The 16,993-nt window shown below is 43.8% G+C and overlaps 1 protein-coding gene across 3 annotated transcripts in view; it reads right to left on the bottom strand.

Moving 5' to 3' along the window:
- The window catches only part of arhgap32b (Rho GTPase activating protein 32b), a 539,127-nt gene that overhangs the window by 464,486 nt on the left and 57,648 nt on the right, over positions 1-16,993 (bottom strand). Inside the window, exon 1 of one of the 3 annotated variants that reach the window (XM_078530760.1) lies at positions 8,394-8,439. The exons of the other annotated variants lie outside the window; for them this stretch is intronic. The gene's annotated coding sequence lies outside the window, so the exon portion shown is untranslated. Of the gene's footprint in view, positions 1-8,393; positions 8,440-16,993 lie in introns of those variants that run through there. 3 annotated transcript variants of the gene reach the window in all.

Below are 16,993 nucleotides of genomic sequence, written 5' to 3'. Positions count from 1 at the left end.
CATATACAAGACAGGCACAACTAGGGCTCATGCAGGTACCCATAGTCACCTTTTATTTGGAGGAAGTAAAACAAGTTTAAGGAGAAATTGTTCAGTGAGAGAACAAGTTCAGTCAGGCGCAGGAGATGGTGCTGGATGGGGATTGCTCGGGCCTCTATTCAAGTATGGAGCAGAGAACCCTCAGACCATCCTGGTGGGGGATGGAGATATAGAGGGGCTGGACTTTCATAGTGAAGAGATGGTTGTTAGGGCCTGGAAACTGGGAATCGTTGATATGACATAGGGTGTCAGAGGGATTGCTGACATCATGTGTCTACCAGGACAGTCCAGTTTGTGGATTTTGGGGAGGAAGTAGAAGAAAGTTGCACAGGCTTTAGAGATTGAGATTGGAAGATCTCCAGAGGAGATGAGGTCAGTGACAGACTGGAAACAATGGCTTGATGTTCAGTGGTGGAGTCATGGTCCAGAGGGAGGTAGGAAGAAGTGTCTTAGAGTTGGCGCTCAGCCTCTACAAGGTAGAGGGTCAGCATGCCAAACAGCAGCACCACTCTTGTCGGCAGGTTTGGTAACAAAGTCAGGACCTGAGAGAACAGAGTGCAGCAAATTCAGAAATAGACAGGTTGGAGTGGGTGAGAGGAGCAGCGAAATCAAGGCGGCCAATGTCACGCCGACAGTTCTCAATGAAAAGATCAAGAGCAGGTAACAGGCCCGGGGAAGGGGTCCTGGTAGAGGAAGAATACTGGAGGCAGGTGAAAGGATACACTGGAGGAGAGGACTCCTGCCCAAAGAAGTGAGCACAGAGACCAGGGCGGCGGAAGAAGAGTTCAGTATTATGCCAAGCCCAAAGTTCATTGAGGTAAGGGCATAAGGGGGTGAACCTGACTCCTTTGCTGAGTACAGAGCATTCAGCATCAGAGAGGGGAAGGACAGAGGGTAAGTGAATACACAGCAAGGGCTGGGGTCAGAGGGACAGAAAGGGGTGGAGGGTCCCGGATGGGTGTTGGTATCAATATACTGTTGGAGCTTGCATTCCTGCCACATTCTGGTATGACTGGAGGTGGCTCAAGAAGTGATAAGGCACAGCGTTGTTGCCTGATGTGGGTACAGTGCCACTTCTGAAGGCTGGCAACAGTGCAGTGCAATAGCCAGGTGACAAAACTTCAGTTCTGTAGTAACCAGCTACCCACAAGCTAAGCAACCTAAGGCATATAGTGGTCTGGAACATTGAAAAGATCCGTACCCTGGAGCACTATTGAGCCAGTAGCAAATCTCACACCATAATCACTTGAGGAGGAGGTAACATCGCTGGCAGTGAAATCACATATGTCTGACCCACTGGAGGCGGTGAAAGAAGGCAATATGATCTTAACTCTCTTGCTCCTGAAGGAGAAACGAGCTCACAACTCGAGAGTTCATTCATGGGATGGATTCATCTATCAGTTCTAATATCAATGGGGGAGGCGGCCCTTGACATTCGACGGCGGTGGCCCATCAGGAAGTTGCTGATGGCGAGATGGTAGTCTGTCCAAGACAGTGCAAAATAATCTTCCCAGCTCCAGTTGACAAAGATGGAGTTCCCTCCTCCTCAGATTCTTCCATTCTTATAACAGCAAGGTATAATGGAAGCAGCTTTTGAAATAGGTGAGTTTTCCCAGCTTATGCCTCCCTTCCATCCTGATTGATGCTTTGAAGCCTCAATCAGAACTGGGGAGGGCCTTGGAAGGGTGGTTTCCCCCTCAGCCACTGCTCCCACCTCCCCATCCTCCAAGGATGAGGTTCCCCCTCAAGGTCCATACTACTTAAACTGCTTTATATAACTGGCATTACTTGTTAAGTGATATTTCTCAATTTGAAACGCTAATTAGTTAATCAAAATACAATACAGATGACAGGGTAGGTGATGTGTTGCAGCTGTAGCATGTGGTAGCTAGTGGACACCAGAGTAATCCACATCTGCAGTAAATGTCTACAGCTCAAGGAACTTTGGCTCAGTTGAAGGGCTGGAATCCAAGCTTCAGACACTGCAATGCATCAGGATGGAGTAAGTTACTTGGACACTTTGTTCCAGGAGGTAGTCACATCCCTTAGGCTAGGTCCTTCAGATTTGATCCATATTCAGGGACAGGAAGTTGTGACCATGAATGACACAGGTATGGGGGTCCAGAAGGTAGCACTGGAGAATCTTCAGGTTTTGCACTTGTCTGGCAGGTTTGAGGCTCTTGCAGTCTGTGTGAGAGAGAGCAGGGATTGCAAGGAAGAACAACAAACTGACCACAGGTATTGTGGTACAGGAGGCCATTCAAGTTGGGGGAGTATAATGGAATACAGTAATGGGATATATGGAATTTGAAACTGAAAATTAAATGGTATTTGGCATTTCAGAGGAGAAAGAAAAAGGAAATGAGAGGTCAACTAATAAAGGATGAGATCAGAGCAGTAGTGAGAAATTATCAAGGTGTAGAATCAGTTTGGGCAGAGTTAAGAAATAGTAAGCAGAAAAAATCAGAGGGAGTAGTTTATAGGCCCCCTACCAGTAGCTACACTTTAGGACAGAGTATAAATGAAGAAATATTAAGGGTATTAAGAAATGTACAGCAATAATCATGGCCAATTTTAATCTTCATATTGATTGGACGAAGCAAATTGGCAAAGTTAGATTTCAAGCCGAGTTCATGGAGCGTATTAGGGACAGTTTCTTAGAACAGGGCATTCTGGAACCAACCATGCTATTTTAGACCTGGTTATGTTTAATGAGAGAGAATTCATTAATGATCCCATGGTAAAGGATCCTCGAGGGAAAAGTAATCATAACATCAAGGAATTTCATATTCATTTTGAGGGTGAGAAACTTGGGTCTGAAACTAGCATCATAAACTTAAATAAGGTAGCTACAAAGGTATGAAGATGGAGTTGGTCACTGCGAACTGGAAAAGTAGGTTTAGAGGTAAGGCAGTAGATAAAGCAATGGCAGGCATTTAAGGAGATATTTCATAATTCTCAACAAGATATATTCCAGTGAGAAAGAATAATTGAGAAGTATGTGCCATTCATGACTAACTAAGCAAATTATCAAACATGACATCAAATTAAAAGAAAGGTATACAATACTGTGAAGATTAGTGGTAGGCCAGAAGATTGGGAAGATTTTAGAAAACTAGCAAAGAACGACTAAAAATATGTAAATTAATTAATAGAGGGGGAGAAATTAAACTAGCAAGAAATATAAAAAGAGACAGTAAGAGCTTTTACAAGCATTGGTTGGTTCCTTAGAGGACTGAGACTGGAGAATTAATAATGGGAAACAAAAGAACAGCGAAGAATTTGAAGTATTTTGAATGTTTCCATAGTAGAAGACAGGAAAGCACACCAAAAAAAGCAGAAAATCAAGGGTCCAAATGGAGGGAGGAACTTAAAACAATCACTAGCACTAGAGAAAAAATACTAGGAAAACTAATGGGGCTAAAAGCTGACAATTCCCTGGATCTGATGGCTTGCTTCCTAGAGCCTTAAAATAGGTGGCTGCATTGGTTGGAATTTTCCAAATTCCCTAAATTCTGTAAAGGTCCCTGTGGATTGGAAAACCGCCACCGTAACAACTTTATTCAGGAAAGGAAGGAGACAGAAAGCAGAAAACTATAGGCCAGTTAGCCTAAAATCTGTCATTTGGAAAATGCTGGAACCTATTATTAAGGAAGTAGCAGCAGCAGTAGGTTTAGAAAACTATAATACAATCAGGCGGGGTCAACATTTATTAGAGTTCTTTGAGGATCTAACAAGCAGGGTAGACAAAGGGGAACTAGATGTAGTATTTTTGGGTTTCCAAAAGGCATTTGATAAGGTGCCACATAAAAGGTTGCTACACACCATAATATATTAGAATGCATAGTGGATTAGCTAGCTGACAGGAAACAGTCAGGATAAATGTGAGACACTTTGAGTTTGGCAAACTGTTAACTAGTGGTGTGCCACTGGGATCAATCAAGAATCAACTATATACAATCGATATTAATGACTTGGATAAAGGGACCAAATATATGTTTGCTAAATTTGCTTACATACAAAAATAGGTCGGAAAGGGAGCTTGAGGAGGACACAATCTGCAAAGGAATATAGGTAGGTTAAGCAAGTAAGCAAAAAAATTGGCAGGTGAGCAAAAAATTGGTAGGTGGAAGTATGATGTGGGGAAATGTGAGGTTGTCCATTTAAGTGGGAAGAACAGGAAAGCAGAATATTATTTAAATGGAGAGAGTTGAAGTTAGCATGCAGGTAGGGCAAGTATCTCGGAAGGCAAACAGAATGTTGACCTTTATTGCAACAGGGATGGAGCATAAAAGTAGGGAAGTCTTGCTACAACTGTAAAGCACATTGGTAAGACCACATCTGGAGCACTGCTTATAATTTTAATCTCCCTATTTAAGGAGGGTTATACATGCATTGGAGGCAGTTCAGAGAAGGCTCACTAGGTTGATCCCTGGGATGAAGGGATTATCTTATGAGGAAAAGGTTAAACATGTTGGACTTCAACTCATTTGAGTTCAGAAGAATGAGATGTGGTTTTATTAAAGCACAAGATTCTAAGGGGGATTTATGGGGTAGAATACTGAGAAGATGCTTCCTCTTGTGGAGGAAACCATACTAGGGAACACAGATTCAAAATAAGGGGTCTCCCATTTAAGATGGAGATGGGTAATTTCTTCTCTCAGAAGAAATCTTTGAATTCTCTACCCCAGAGAGAAGTGGAGAATGGATAATTGAACATATGCAAGGATAAGTTAGACAGTTTTTTGATCTACATAGAAGTCAAGTGCAGGAAAGTGCAGTTAAGGTCACAATCAGACCAGTTACAATGTTACAGAATGGCAGAGAAGGCTCAAGGGGCCAAACGGCCTACTCCTGCTCCTATTTCTTATGTTCTCACATGTCACTGGAGGGCCATGTCTTGGAGGGTGCAGCAGAACACTATAATCCCAGAGTGTAATGGAGGATGGATGGATGGATACTCCCCCCTCCAGATCCAGTGGCTGGGTACCTTCATTTAGGTATTTAAATGTGTATTCTCTCACCATTGTGGTCGATGCTCCCGTGTCTAGCTCCATGACTAGAGGCTTTCCATTTACCTGAAGGGTGATGGTGACTGGTTCAGTTTTCACTGCTTTGACATTGTATAGGGAATAGATATCAGTATCAGCAGCTTCTAGTTCAGTTATATTGTGCACTTCAATCATTTTGGTCTGCTGCCTGATTGGCTGTCTTGCTTTCGCCCTACATTGCTTTATTATATGTCCTATTTTATTGTTGTTCTTTAAATCTGCAGATTTCCAGGACATGGTTACCCCCTCATAGGTAACAAATTAATTTCTGAATCAATGATGAGGTGCTTCCACTATGCCTTTTCTTTCTTCGAGCAGTAGAGACGATCCCCCGCTTCACGGCTGTCTCCCTGGTTTTCATGCCACGCCCTGTGATAGGTTCCCGCCCCAACTTGCACACTCGGTAAAGCCTGCAAGTCCCTCTCAGCACTCCCCATTGCTAGCGCTATTTCCATGGCACGCATCAAATCAATATTAACTTCCGCAAGTAAACACCACAAAGCAAACAATCCCGCAACATGTCATTGAGTATCTCCGAAGTCGCAGTGCTCAGTCAACTGTTTCAACTTCACAACATAAGTTGCGATTGACTCAGCTGGGGCCCTTACTCTGGAGTTGAACTTAAATCTCTGCATAATCACCGACAGCTTTGTTTGAAAATGAGTCCTCACGAGGTCTACAAGTTCATTAAAAGATTTAGAATTGGGCGCGTTCGAGGCCATCAGACTATGGATGAGGTTATATGTCTTGCTCCCACAATTCTTAAAAGATTGCTTTCTGCTTCTCCTCTGCTCTCATTTCATTCACCACAAAATAAAAACCTAAGTGCTTTACATACTGGTTCCAGTCTCCCATGGACGAGTCATAAGGATCAATTCTGCCAAAGAGTGGTTAGTATAATTTTCTCTCTTTCCTTAACACTTAATGTATTCAAGGGAGGCGATAGCATAGTGGTATTGTCACTGGGCTAGTAATCCAGAGACCCAGGGTAATGCTCTGGGGGCCTGGGTTCAAATCCTGCCATGGGATGGTGGAATTTGAATTCAGTAAAAATCAATTAAATTACAAGAAACCATTGTCGATTGTTGTAAAAATCCATCTGGTTCACTAATGTCCTTTATGGAAGGAAATCTGCTGTCCTTACCTGGTCTGGTCTACATGTGACTCCAGGCCCACAGCAACGTGGCTGACTCCTAAATGCCCTCTAAACGAGGGCAATTAGGGATGGGCAATAAATGCTGGCCTAGCCAGTGATGCCCACATCCCAAGCAGTGTCAGAGCTGTTTATCCTCGTCGCCAATTATAATAAACTTGGTGTACTGGGCAGGTTTCTTACTTGAAACAGATAACTTTATTTACACAGCTCTTGTAGAAGCTACATACTTGAACCAGGTCCATAACTAGAAAGCTCCACCCCTAAGATTACCCACGCTTAGGGCTGATTTGTCAGTATAATCACATGACCCCTAAAAGCAGTAGGAAAGGTTACGCCTACAATCGCTGCACTCCTCAGCCAAATGAAAATTCAGCCTATATTTCAAGTCCATGCCTTTTGATCAGAACACCCAAAATGTTAACTCTCCATAGATGCTGCCAGATCTGCTGAGTAACTCCAGCATTTTCTGTTTATATTTCAGGTTTCCAGCATTCACAGTATTTTGCCTTTATGTGGGGCGATTGACTGCTGGGCTATCAGCTTTTGGTCACCTTCCCTGTCTCCTTTCTTTAACTCGTTGTCAATTTCTTCATCATCCTGTGAAGCACTGTGGGACATTCAAAAGTGCTATATAAATGCAAGTTGTTTTTGAGACTAACACGCCACATACTCACAATAATAAGTGAAAGAGATTCCAGCAGCAACCATGAGTGCAGAAGCTTTAAACTGCACTCTTATCACAAGTTACCTTCATCAGAAAATTGGGGGGGCCAGAAAATTGGGAAATCATGGCAGGGAGCCTTAAGTAACAACTATAGGTTTAAGTGCAATTAAGAGGCTAGGATATCTGACTAGCACAGAGCCAACCATGGATGAATACAATAATCCACACTTCAACTCATCACTCAAATACAAATCTAAAGCAGCATCGAGTTTCAGGGTTGTTAATTTGAGAATCACTGATCTGTGCACTGCAAAGATCACAGTGTCAACACCTCTTGCCTTGCAGGAGTGATGTCCAGGGGAGGTCCTGCTCCATTCTGGCAGAAAGCCACATTCCCATCCCTGTAACTACAACATGCCATGGCTTTTTAAGTACAACCACTCCAACTTGTCACATCAGTCACCATAGCAAACAGATAGTTAAAGCACACTGCATCAACATTTCCGCCTCACTGCCACATGTTGGCGGTAGGGTTGTTTGAACTACAATCTTTCCACTGTTTCAATGCAGCAAGAAGCTTTTTAAATTTACACTTTGGTTGCCACTGCTAGAATATTCCAATTCATTTTAATGGGAAAAAACCACCCTTGAGCACACAACCACTGAAAAATATTAATATCCAACACGTCACAGCAATTGCCATTCACCCTTAGTTCCCTTGGGAGAGGGAGATCTCAGTTTCGATGGGTTTTATCATCCCTATATGTTGTTATTGTAATATTGGTATGTGCAAAGAACATCAATGCTGTGACATTTACTACCTAATTCATTTTCGAGGGTGGCTTTTATTTTAACAAATGTTTAATTGTTTAATCTTAAAATCACACCAATTATTCCGGTTACCGCAGTTTTTGCCAGTACAGATCCTAGATTTAGTTCTGGTGAAAAGGTGGTGCTACTGATATATCCCTGCCGCATTACCAAAATCTCCAACATCTCCCTCACATGCTCAGGCCGAGTAGCTGTACACACACTGACAAATAATTTGCAAAGGAAGCGGTTTGTCCGGTTAGCAGCAGTTTCAAGGCAGATCAGGCGTTGTTACGGAACACTGAGCTTTCCTTCCACTCTTGTTCGAACTGGTTTCACAGTTCATCAAACAATCAGCTTTAAGACAAACTAGACAGTCAAGCTCACACGCATAAATTGCATTCTCTGTCATTTCTTTTTACAGCCACGAAAAATTTTGGTCAGCAGATCAGAGCGAAGTAAAAAGGCATGTAACTACCTGAGCAGTGAGAGTTAGAAGTCAATAATGCTGCATCACTGAAGACACACTACACAGCACTTCTTTCACTCGGTCACTCCCAGGAGCCAGCTTGATTACATACCAATGGATTCAAAGCTGAATCAATCTAAATACAAACAACATGTTGTCCACCTTGTCTTTATGTACAACTCACGTACAACACAGCTTACACACCCAGTACCTGAATCCAGTTACAGTGCCCGAAAGCTCCTCACTGTGTCACATTCTCCTGCACACACACAGCACAGTTACATCACCAGAGTCCGACCGGAAGCGGCTTTCAACTCTCTGTTCCCTGGTTACACACACATGCAAATTTAATCCACAAGCAGCACTTACCTCATCTCTTGAAGTGTAATGCTGCAGCACCCAGGCCAAGGCTGCATCACTGAAGGCATGCTGCACAGGCAGGTCCCAGAGTATTAAAGAACTCTTTAAATAAAAACTCGAACACATTTATTCTTTAACTGATCTCAATCCATCTCAAAGCTGCAGTCGCCTCTAAGTGAACACACTGAATCTGTGCAACATCACAAAGCATCACTAATCTGCTATGTTACAGAGGCAGAATACGCATCCATGCCTGTGGCTCCAATACAAGCTTCCCATCACAGTCACAACCATAGGCATCAAGTCAGTGGGCCTGGATGGCATCTCTGGCAGGCATGCAGCGCTGGATCAGTTACTCACCCAAAGTAGCTGTCACTCATCCATTCAGATTCTGAACGGGGTAGAAATAAATCTAACTGCTGTATCCTAAACAAATCCTACCTCGATAAAATGTATTTCTGTTCAGGAACACACAAGTATATGAAATAGGAGAAGTAGGCTATTCGGCCCCTTAAGCCTGCTCCGCCATTCAATAAGATCATGGCTGATCTGTTTGTGTATCGGAATTCCACATTCCCATTACCCCAATAACCTTTGATTCCCTTGCCTAACAAGAATCTATCTACCTCCGCATTAAAAATATTCAATGACCCCACTTTCACTGCTTTGAGGCGGAGTGTTCCAAAGTCAGGCTACCCTCAGAAAAAAATTCTCTTCATCTCCGTCCTACAAGGGCGACCCCTAATTTTATAAGTGGCCCCTAGCTCTTGGCTCACCCACAAGAGGAAACATCCTTTCCACATTCACTTTGTTCAGGATCTTATATACTTCAATCAAGTCACCCCTCACTCTTCTAAATTCCAGTGGAAACAAGCCCAGTCTGTCCAACCTATCCTCATAAGACAAGCCCCTCATTCAATCTAGTAAACCTTCTCTGAACCACCTCCAACGCATTTACATCCTTCCTTAAATAAGCAGACCAAAACTGCACAGTGTTTGAGATGTGGTCTCACCAATGCTCTGTATAACTGAAGCATAACATCCTTACTTTTATGTTCAATTCCTCTCGTAAGAAAGGATAGCATTCCATTAGCCTTCTTGATTATATGCTGTGCCTGCGTACTAACTTTTAATGACTCATGCACCAGAACACCTAGATCTGCACATCAGAATTCTGCAGCCCTTCTCCATTTAAGTAATGCTCTACTTTTTTATTCTTCCTGCCAAAGTGAACTTCACATTTTCCCACATTATACTCCATCTACCAGATTTTTGCCCGTTCACTTAACCTATCTACATTATTCTGCAAACTCCTATGTCTTCTTCACACCATATTTTCCTATCTATATTTATTTCATCTGCAAATTTAGCGACCATACCTTCGTTCCCCTCATCTAAGCCACTGATGTAAATTATAAAAAGTTGAGGCCCCAGCACAGACACCCATAAGACTCCACTCGTCACATCCTGCCAAAGAGACAAAGACCCATTTATGCATTGTGTGTGTTTTCGGCCAGCCAGTCAATCTTCTACTCATGTTAATATGTTACCCCCTACACCATGCGCTTTTATTTTCCACAATAACCTTTGATGTGGCACCTTATCAAATGCCTTCTGGAAATCCAAGAACAGTGTGTCTACAGGCTCCCCTTTATCCATAGCGCATGTTACTCCTTCAAAGAACTCTAATAAAATAGTTAGACATGATTTCCCTTTCATAAAGCCATGCTGAGTCTTCCCAATTACCTTGGGTTTTTCTAAGTGCTCAGGGAAGATGAGCACTTTGTAATGGAAATAAATGCAATCGTCACTCCTAAGGATTTAGAGAAATGACTTCCGCAATGCTAAAAGCAGCGAATAACTGAGCTGTTAAGGAAGGTCCCAGACAATCACCATCACATTTTGGGTGCAACATCCTGAGCTGGAAAGGGATAATCAGACAGGGTCCCTGTTCCTGACTCCATTCCACAGATCTGTGCTGTATGTGTAGCTGTGGGGAGACGTGGATAAGACAGGATCAATCGCAGCTATAATGTCACCCGCAATAAAAGTGCCTGCTGAGGCTCATTGTTCAAGAATGAACCCTTGGCTAAGGTATTAGAGGGCTGCTATTATCTTGGACCTGTATCCCAGCAACGGGGGAGAAATTGCAGGGGGAAGAAATCAGTTTCTGGATACCAATTTCTTTTTCTGTAACTGATACAACATTTGAAGTACTTGAAAAACTCTGGATCAGTTACATGCAACTATTTCACACAATCAGCCTCATTTCGCACTCTCCACACAGTCCAAAGGCATTCCATCCTTTTATAATCTGCAAAATTCTGAAAACCAATCCGAGCCATAACCATAGCTTCAGGGTCAAAACTCAATCTTCAAGTGAAACACATAAATGGATCTTCAACAGTAAACATCTTTAGTTACAAACTGTACACCTGGCCAATTGAAGCTCTCTCTTTGCCATTTCAATATGACACATCGCTCCCCATGAGGAGAAACAGGCGATCTGTTCCAGACACTGATTATTCCACATCTCTCTTACTTGAAGTGTGCAGATGCAATACATTAAAACTCCTGAGAAGAAACATGAAGTTATACATAAATAGAAAAAAAAGAGTTGCTTGCATTTACATAGCGCCTTTCACAGCCTGATAGCATTTCAAAGCACTCCCAAGCTAATTAAGTACCTTTGATGTGTAGTCACAGTTGCAATGAAGGAAATCCCCTTCTTTGAATAATGCCATGGGGTCCTTTATATCCACTTGAGGGGGTAAACAGAGCCTCTGTTCAACTCCCCATCTGAAAGGCAGTGTAGTACTCCCTATATCAACACAACAACAAACCCATTAACCAAGCAAAGGATCCTATCAGAATCTTAATATTGGGAACATCTCAGCTGTGACCAGGGATTCGGGCCCAGATTCTCAAAGGACCTATTAGGATCCTGCAAAGTCTGGAGACTTGTGCTAAGGTTGGGAGAGCTGTCTCACAGACTAGTCAAGCAAGAGCCTGCCATGGTCTATAAGATATGACTCAGCGATTATGATTATGTCCCAGACAACACCATCACCATCCCTGGGATCCCCATTCTCACCATCAGAAGGAACTGGCCAGAGCTGGCAGCAGTGGCATACAGTTTGGAGGGAGTTGCCCTGGGAGTCCTCAACATTGACTCCAGACTCCATGAAGAGCTGGCCGAGTCCTAAAGGACATAGCTGCTAGACTGGATCTGCGACAGATGGTGAGGAACCAAAATGAGGGAAAACCCTATTTGACCTCGCCTTCACCAATTTACTTGTCACGGATGCTTTTGTCCATGTCAGGAGTAACCGCCACACAATTCTTAAAGTCTCATCTTCACATTGCCAATACCCTTCATCGTGTTGTGTGGCGCTACCACTGTGCTAAATAGGATAGACTCAATAGATCGATGAATTCAAAACTAGTTCCTCCATGAGAAGCTGTGGGCCATCGACAACTGTAGAATTATATTCAGCACAATCTATAACGTCATGGCCTGGCATATCCCTCATTCTAGCATTATCATCAAGCTAGGGGTCGACCCTGGTTCAATGAAGAGTGCAGGAGGGCATGCCAGGAGCAGCACCAAGCATACCTAAAAATGAGGCATCAACCTGGTGAAGCTGCAACACAGGACAACTTGCATGCCAAACAGCAGAAGCAACATGCGATAAACAGAGCTAAGCCATCACAAAGCCAACTATCAATTATCAGATCCAAGCTCTGCAGAACTACCACATCCAGTCGTGAATGGTGGAGCACAGTTAAACAACTAACTGGAGGAGGTGGCTCCACAAATATCCCCATATTCAATGATGGGGCAGCCCAGAACATCAGTGCAGGAGACAAAGTTGAAGCATTTGCAACAACCTTCAGCCAGAAGTGCTGAGTGGATGAGCAATCTCGGCTCCTCCAGAGGTCCCCAGCATCATAGATGCCAGTATTCAGCCAATTTTATTCACTCCATGTGATATCAAGAATTAGCTGATGCCGCTGGACCCTGCAAACGCTATGGGCCCTAGCAGTAGATTTGTCAAGCATGATTTCCCTTTCATAAATCCATGCTGACTCTGTCCAATTCTGCCACTGTTTTCCACGGTGCTCAGCTATTAAATCTTTTATAATAGACTCTAGAATTTTCCCCACTACCAACATCAGGCTGACTGGTCTATAATTCCCTGTTTTCTCTCTACCTCCCTTTTTAAATAATGGCGTTACATTAGCTACCCTCCAATCTGTAGGAACTGTTCCAGAGTCTATAGAATTTCGGAAGGTGACCACCAAATGCATCCACTATTTCTAGGGCCACTTCCTTAAATACTCTGGGATGTAGATTATCAGGCCCCGGGGATTTTTCGGCCTTCAATCCCATCAATTTCCCCAACGCCATTTCCCTACTAACACCGATTTCTTTCAGTTCCTCCCTCTCACTAAACCCTGTGTTCCCCAACATTTCGGGTGTGTTATTAGTGTCCTCCTTTGTGAAGACAGAACCAAAGTATGTATTTAGTTGGTCAGCCATTTCTTTGTTCCACATTATAAATTCCCCTGTTTCTGACTGTAAGGGACCTACATTTGTCTTCACCAATCTTTTTCTCTTTACATACCTATAGAAACTTTTAGTCAGATTTTATGTTCCCTGCAAGCTTACTCTCATACTCCATTTTCCCCTTCTTAATCAATCCCTTGGTCTTCCTTTGCTGAATTCTAAACTGCTCCCAATCCTCAGGTCTGTTGTTTTTTCTGGCCAATTTGTATGCCTCTTCCTTGCATCTAATACATCTCTAATTTCCCTTGTAAGTCATGGTTTGTTCTCCTCTCCTGTTTTACTTTTGTGCCAGACGGGAATAAACAATTGTTGCAGTTCACCCATGCACTCTTTGAATATTTGTCTATCCACCGTCATCCCTTTAAGTAACATTTCCCAATCCATCATAGCCAACTCGCGCCTCATACCATCGTAGTTTCCTTCATTAAGATTCAGAACCCAAGCCTCAGAATCAACTACGTCACTCTCCATCTTGATGAAGAATTCTATCATATTATGGTCGCTCATCCCCAAGGGGCCACGCACAACTAGATTGCCAATTATTCCTTTCTCATTACACAATACCCAGTCGAGGATGGCCTGTTCTCTAGTTGGTTCCTCAATGTATTGGTCCAGAAAAACATCCCATATACACTCCAGGAATTTCTCCTCTACGGTATTGTTAATAATTTAATTTGCCCAATCTATATGCATATTAAAGTCACCCATAATTACAGATGTTCTTTTATTACATGTGTCTCTAATTTCCTGTTTAATGCCATTCCCAACATCACCACTACAGTTTGGGGGTCTATATACAACGCCCACTTACGTTCTTTGCTCCTTAGTGTTCCTCAGCTCTACCCATACAGATTCCACATCGTCGGAGCTAATATCTTTCCTCACTATTGAGTTAATTTCCTCTTTAACCAGCAATGCAACTCCACCGCCTTTTCCTTTTTGTCTGTCCTTCCTAAATACTGAATATCCCTGGATGTTCAGTTCGCATCCCCGGTCACCCTGCAGCCATGTCTCCGTAATCCCGATTATATCATACCTGTTTACATCTATTTGCGTGGTTAATTCATCCGTTTTATTGTGAATGCTCCTCGAGTTAAGGCACAAAGCCTTAAGGCTTGTCTTTTTAACATTACTTGTCCCGTTCCCACTATTTTTCACTGAGGCCTTGTTTGATTCTTGCCCTTGATTTCTCTGCCTAACACTTTTTTTATTCCCCTTTCTGTCTTTTGTTCTTGTCTTTGATTCCCCTTCCTCTGACTCCTTGCATAGGTTCCCATCCCCTGGCATTTTAGTTTAAACCCTCCCCAACCACTCTAGCAAATATTCCCCCTAGGACATCAGTCCCAGTCCTGCCCAGGTGTAACCCCGTCCAGTCTGTACTGGTCCCACCTCCCCCAGGACCGGTCCCAATGCCCCAGGAATCTGAAACCCTCCCCCTCATACCATCTCTTCAGCCACGTATTAATCCAATATATCCTACTATTTCTACTCTGACTAGCACATGGCACTGGTAGTAATCCTGAGATCACTATTTTTGAGGTCCTACTTTTCAACTTACTTCCTAACTCCCTATATTCTGCTTTTAGGACCTCATCCCTTTTTTTACCTATGTCGTTTGTACCAATGTGTACCACAACCACTGGCTGTTCACCCTCCCCCTTCAGAATGTCCTCTAGCCACTCCGAGACATTCTTGGCCGTAGTACCAGGGAGGCAACATACCATCCTGGAGTCTCGTTTACGGCCACAGAAATGCCTATCTATTCCACTTACAATTGAATCCCCTATAACTATTGCATTCCCACACTTTTTACTCCTCCTCTGTGCAGCAGAGCCAACCGCGGTGCAACGAATTTAGCTGTTGCTGCTTTCTCCTGAGAGGCCATTCCCCCCAACATTATCCAAAGCGGTATATCTGTTTTGCAGGGGAATAGCCACAGGAGGCTCCTGCACTGCCTAGTCCTCTTGCTTTGCCTGGTGGTCACCCATTCCCTTCCTGCCTGTGGACTCTTAGCCTGCGGTGTGACCGCCTCTCGATACGTGCTATCCACGATACGCCCCATCTCGCAGATGCTCCACAGTGTCCCCAGCCGCCGCTCCAGCTCCAAAACCTGGGCTTCCAGGAGCTGCAGCTGGAGACACTTCCCGCACACATGCTGGCCCCAGGCACTAGAAATGTGCCCAGCTTCCCACATAGAGGAGGAGCACACCACGGCTTTGAGCTCTCCTGCCATGAATTATCCCTTTAAATTAAATTAAATTTTTTGGAAGATACTTAATATCAATTACTCTTGGGCCCTTCTTCCCTGCTCCTCATTGTTATAGAATATAGCCCCTACAAACGATGAACGACAAAATAAGACATTAAAAACTATAAGCAATAAAAGTAGTAATTGCTTACGCGGCCGTACTCACGGTACTCAAAGGATCACCTTGTTCCCTCCTCACCAAATTCCCTCAGTCACCCCTGCTCTCCCAGCGTCTCTTCGACTCCCGATTCCTCTCGTGCTTCTCTTCAACTACCAGCTCCTCTCACGCTCCTTTTCAATTCCCGACTCCTCTCACGCTCCTCTTCAACTTCCGACTCCTCTCGTGCATCTCTTCAACTCCCGGATCCTCCCACACTCCTTTTCAACTCCCGACTCCTCTCGCCCTCCTTTTCAACTCCCAACTCCTCTAGGTGCTGCTGACTGCCTGTCCCAGAGTCGTTCTTTTGCTCTCTCCTCTAGGTTGCTGACTGCCTGTCCCAGATTCCTCCTCTCGCTCTCTCCTCTAGGTGCTGCTGACTGCCTGTGCCAGAGTCCTCCTCTCGCACTCCTGATGTTCAGTATAGTTCTCAGATGCTGAAGCAGTTTGTATCCAAGACCTTGACAATATTCAAGCTTGGGCTGATAAGTGGCAAGTAAAATGTGTCATACAATTGCCAGGCAATGACCATCTCCAACAAGAGAGAATCTAACCATCGCCCCTTGACATTCAATGTCATTACCATCTCTGAATTCCCCACTATCAACGCCCTAAGGGTTATCGTTGACCAGGAACTGAACTGGACCAGCCATATGTGGCTGCAAGAGCAGGTCAGAGGTTGGGAAACTTGCATCAGTAACTCACAAAGTCCAAAGTCTGTCCACCATCTACAAGGCTCAAGTCAGGAGTGTGCTGGAATACTCTCCACTTGCTTGGATAAGCGCAGCTCCAACAACATTCAAGAAGCTCGACACCATCCAAGACAAAGCAGCCTGCTTGCATCACACCCCATCCGCCACCTTCAACATGCAATCCCTCCACCACAAACTCAAAGAGAAGCAGTGTGCACCATCTTCAAAATACACTGCAGCTACTCATCAAGGCTTCTTTGACAGCATCTTCCAAGCCCACAGTCTCTACCACCTAGGAGGACAAGGGCAGCAGACACGTGGCAACAACACCACCAGAAAGTCCCCTCCAAGCCACACACCATCCTAACTTGGCACCTTATCGCCATTCCTGCATTGTCGCTGTGTCAAAATACTAGAACTCCCCCCTAACAGCACTCAAGGGCAGTGGGGGACAAGCAACAAATTCACAGCCCACAGGCTGTGAAAGAATATTTAAAAATGGACATCTGAATCTGAGCCACACAGTACTCCACGCAACATAAGCTACTGGGGCAACACACATGGCTCTTGATGGCACGCAGTATAGAAATGAGAACACCCACAAGGAACAAAAAGCACTGATCAATGCTATTAGGCAGCATTTCCTGCAGTCTCTCTTTTGACCATCAGTTCAGGACAGAGTTTTAAGTTTCATTCACAATTGAAAAAAAAACAATGCTGCACCTAAGTGCCCTGTAAATTGAAATATTTTGAAACATATTGAAAACAGCCCACTAC

Source organism: Cetorhinus maximus, chromosome 2 (assembly GCF_964194155.1).
Source record: "Cetorhinus maximus chromosome 2, sCetMax3.hap1.1, whole genome shotgun sequence".
NCBI lineage: Eukaryota > Metazoa > Chordata > Chondrichthyes > Lamniformes > Cetorhinidae > Cetorhinus > Cetorhinus maximus.
This window is presented reverse-complemented; position numbering and strand designations above follow the sequence as displayed.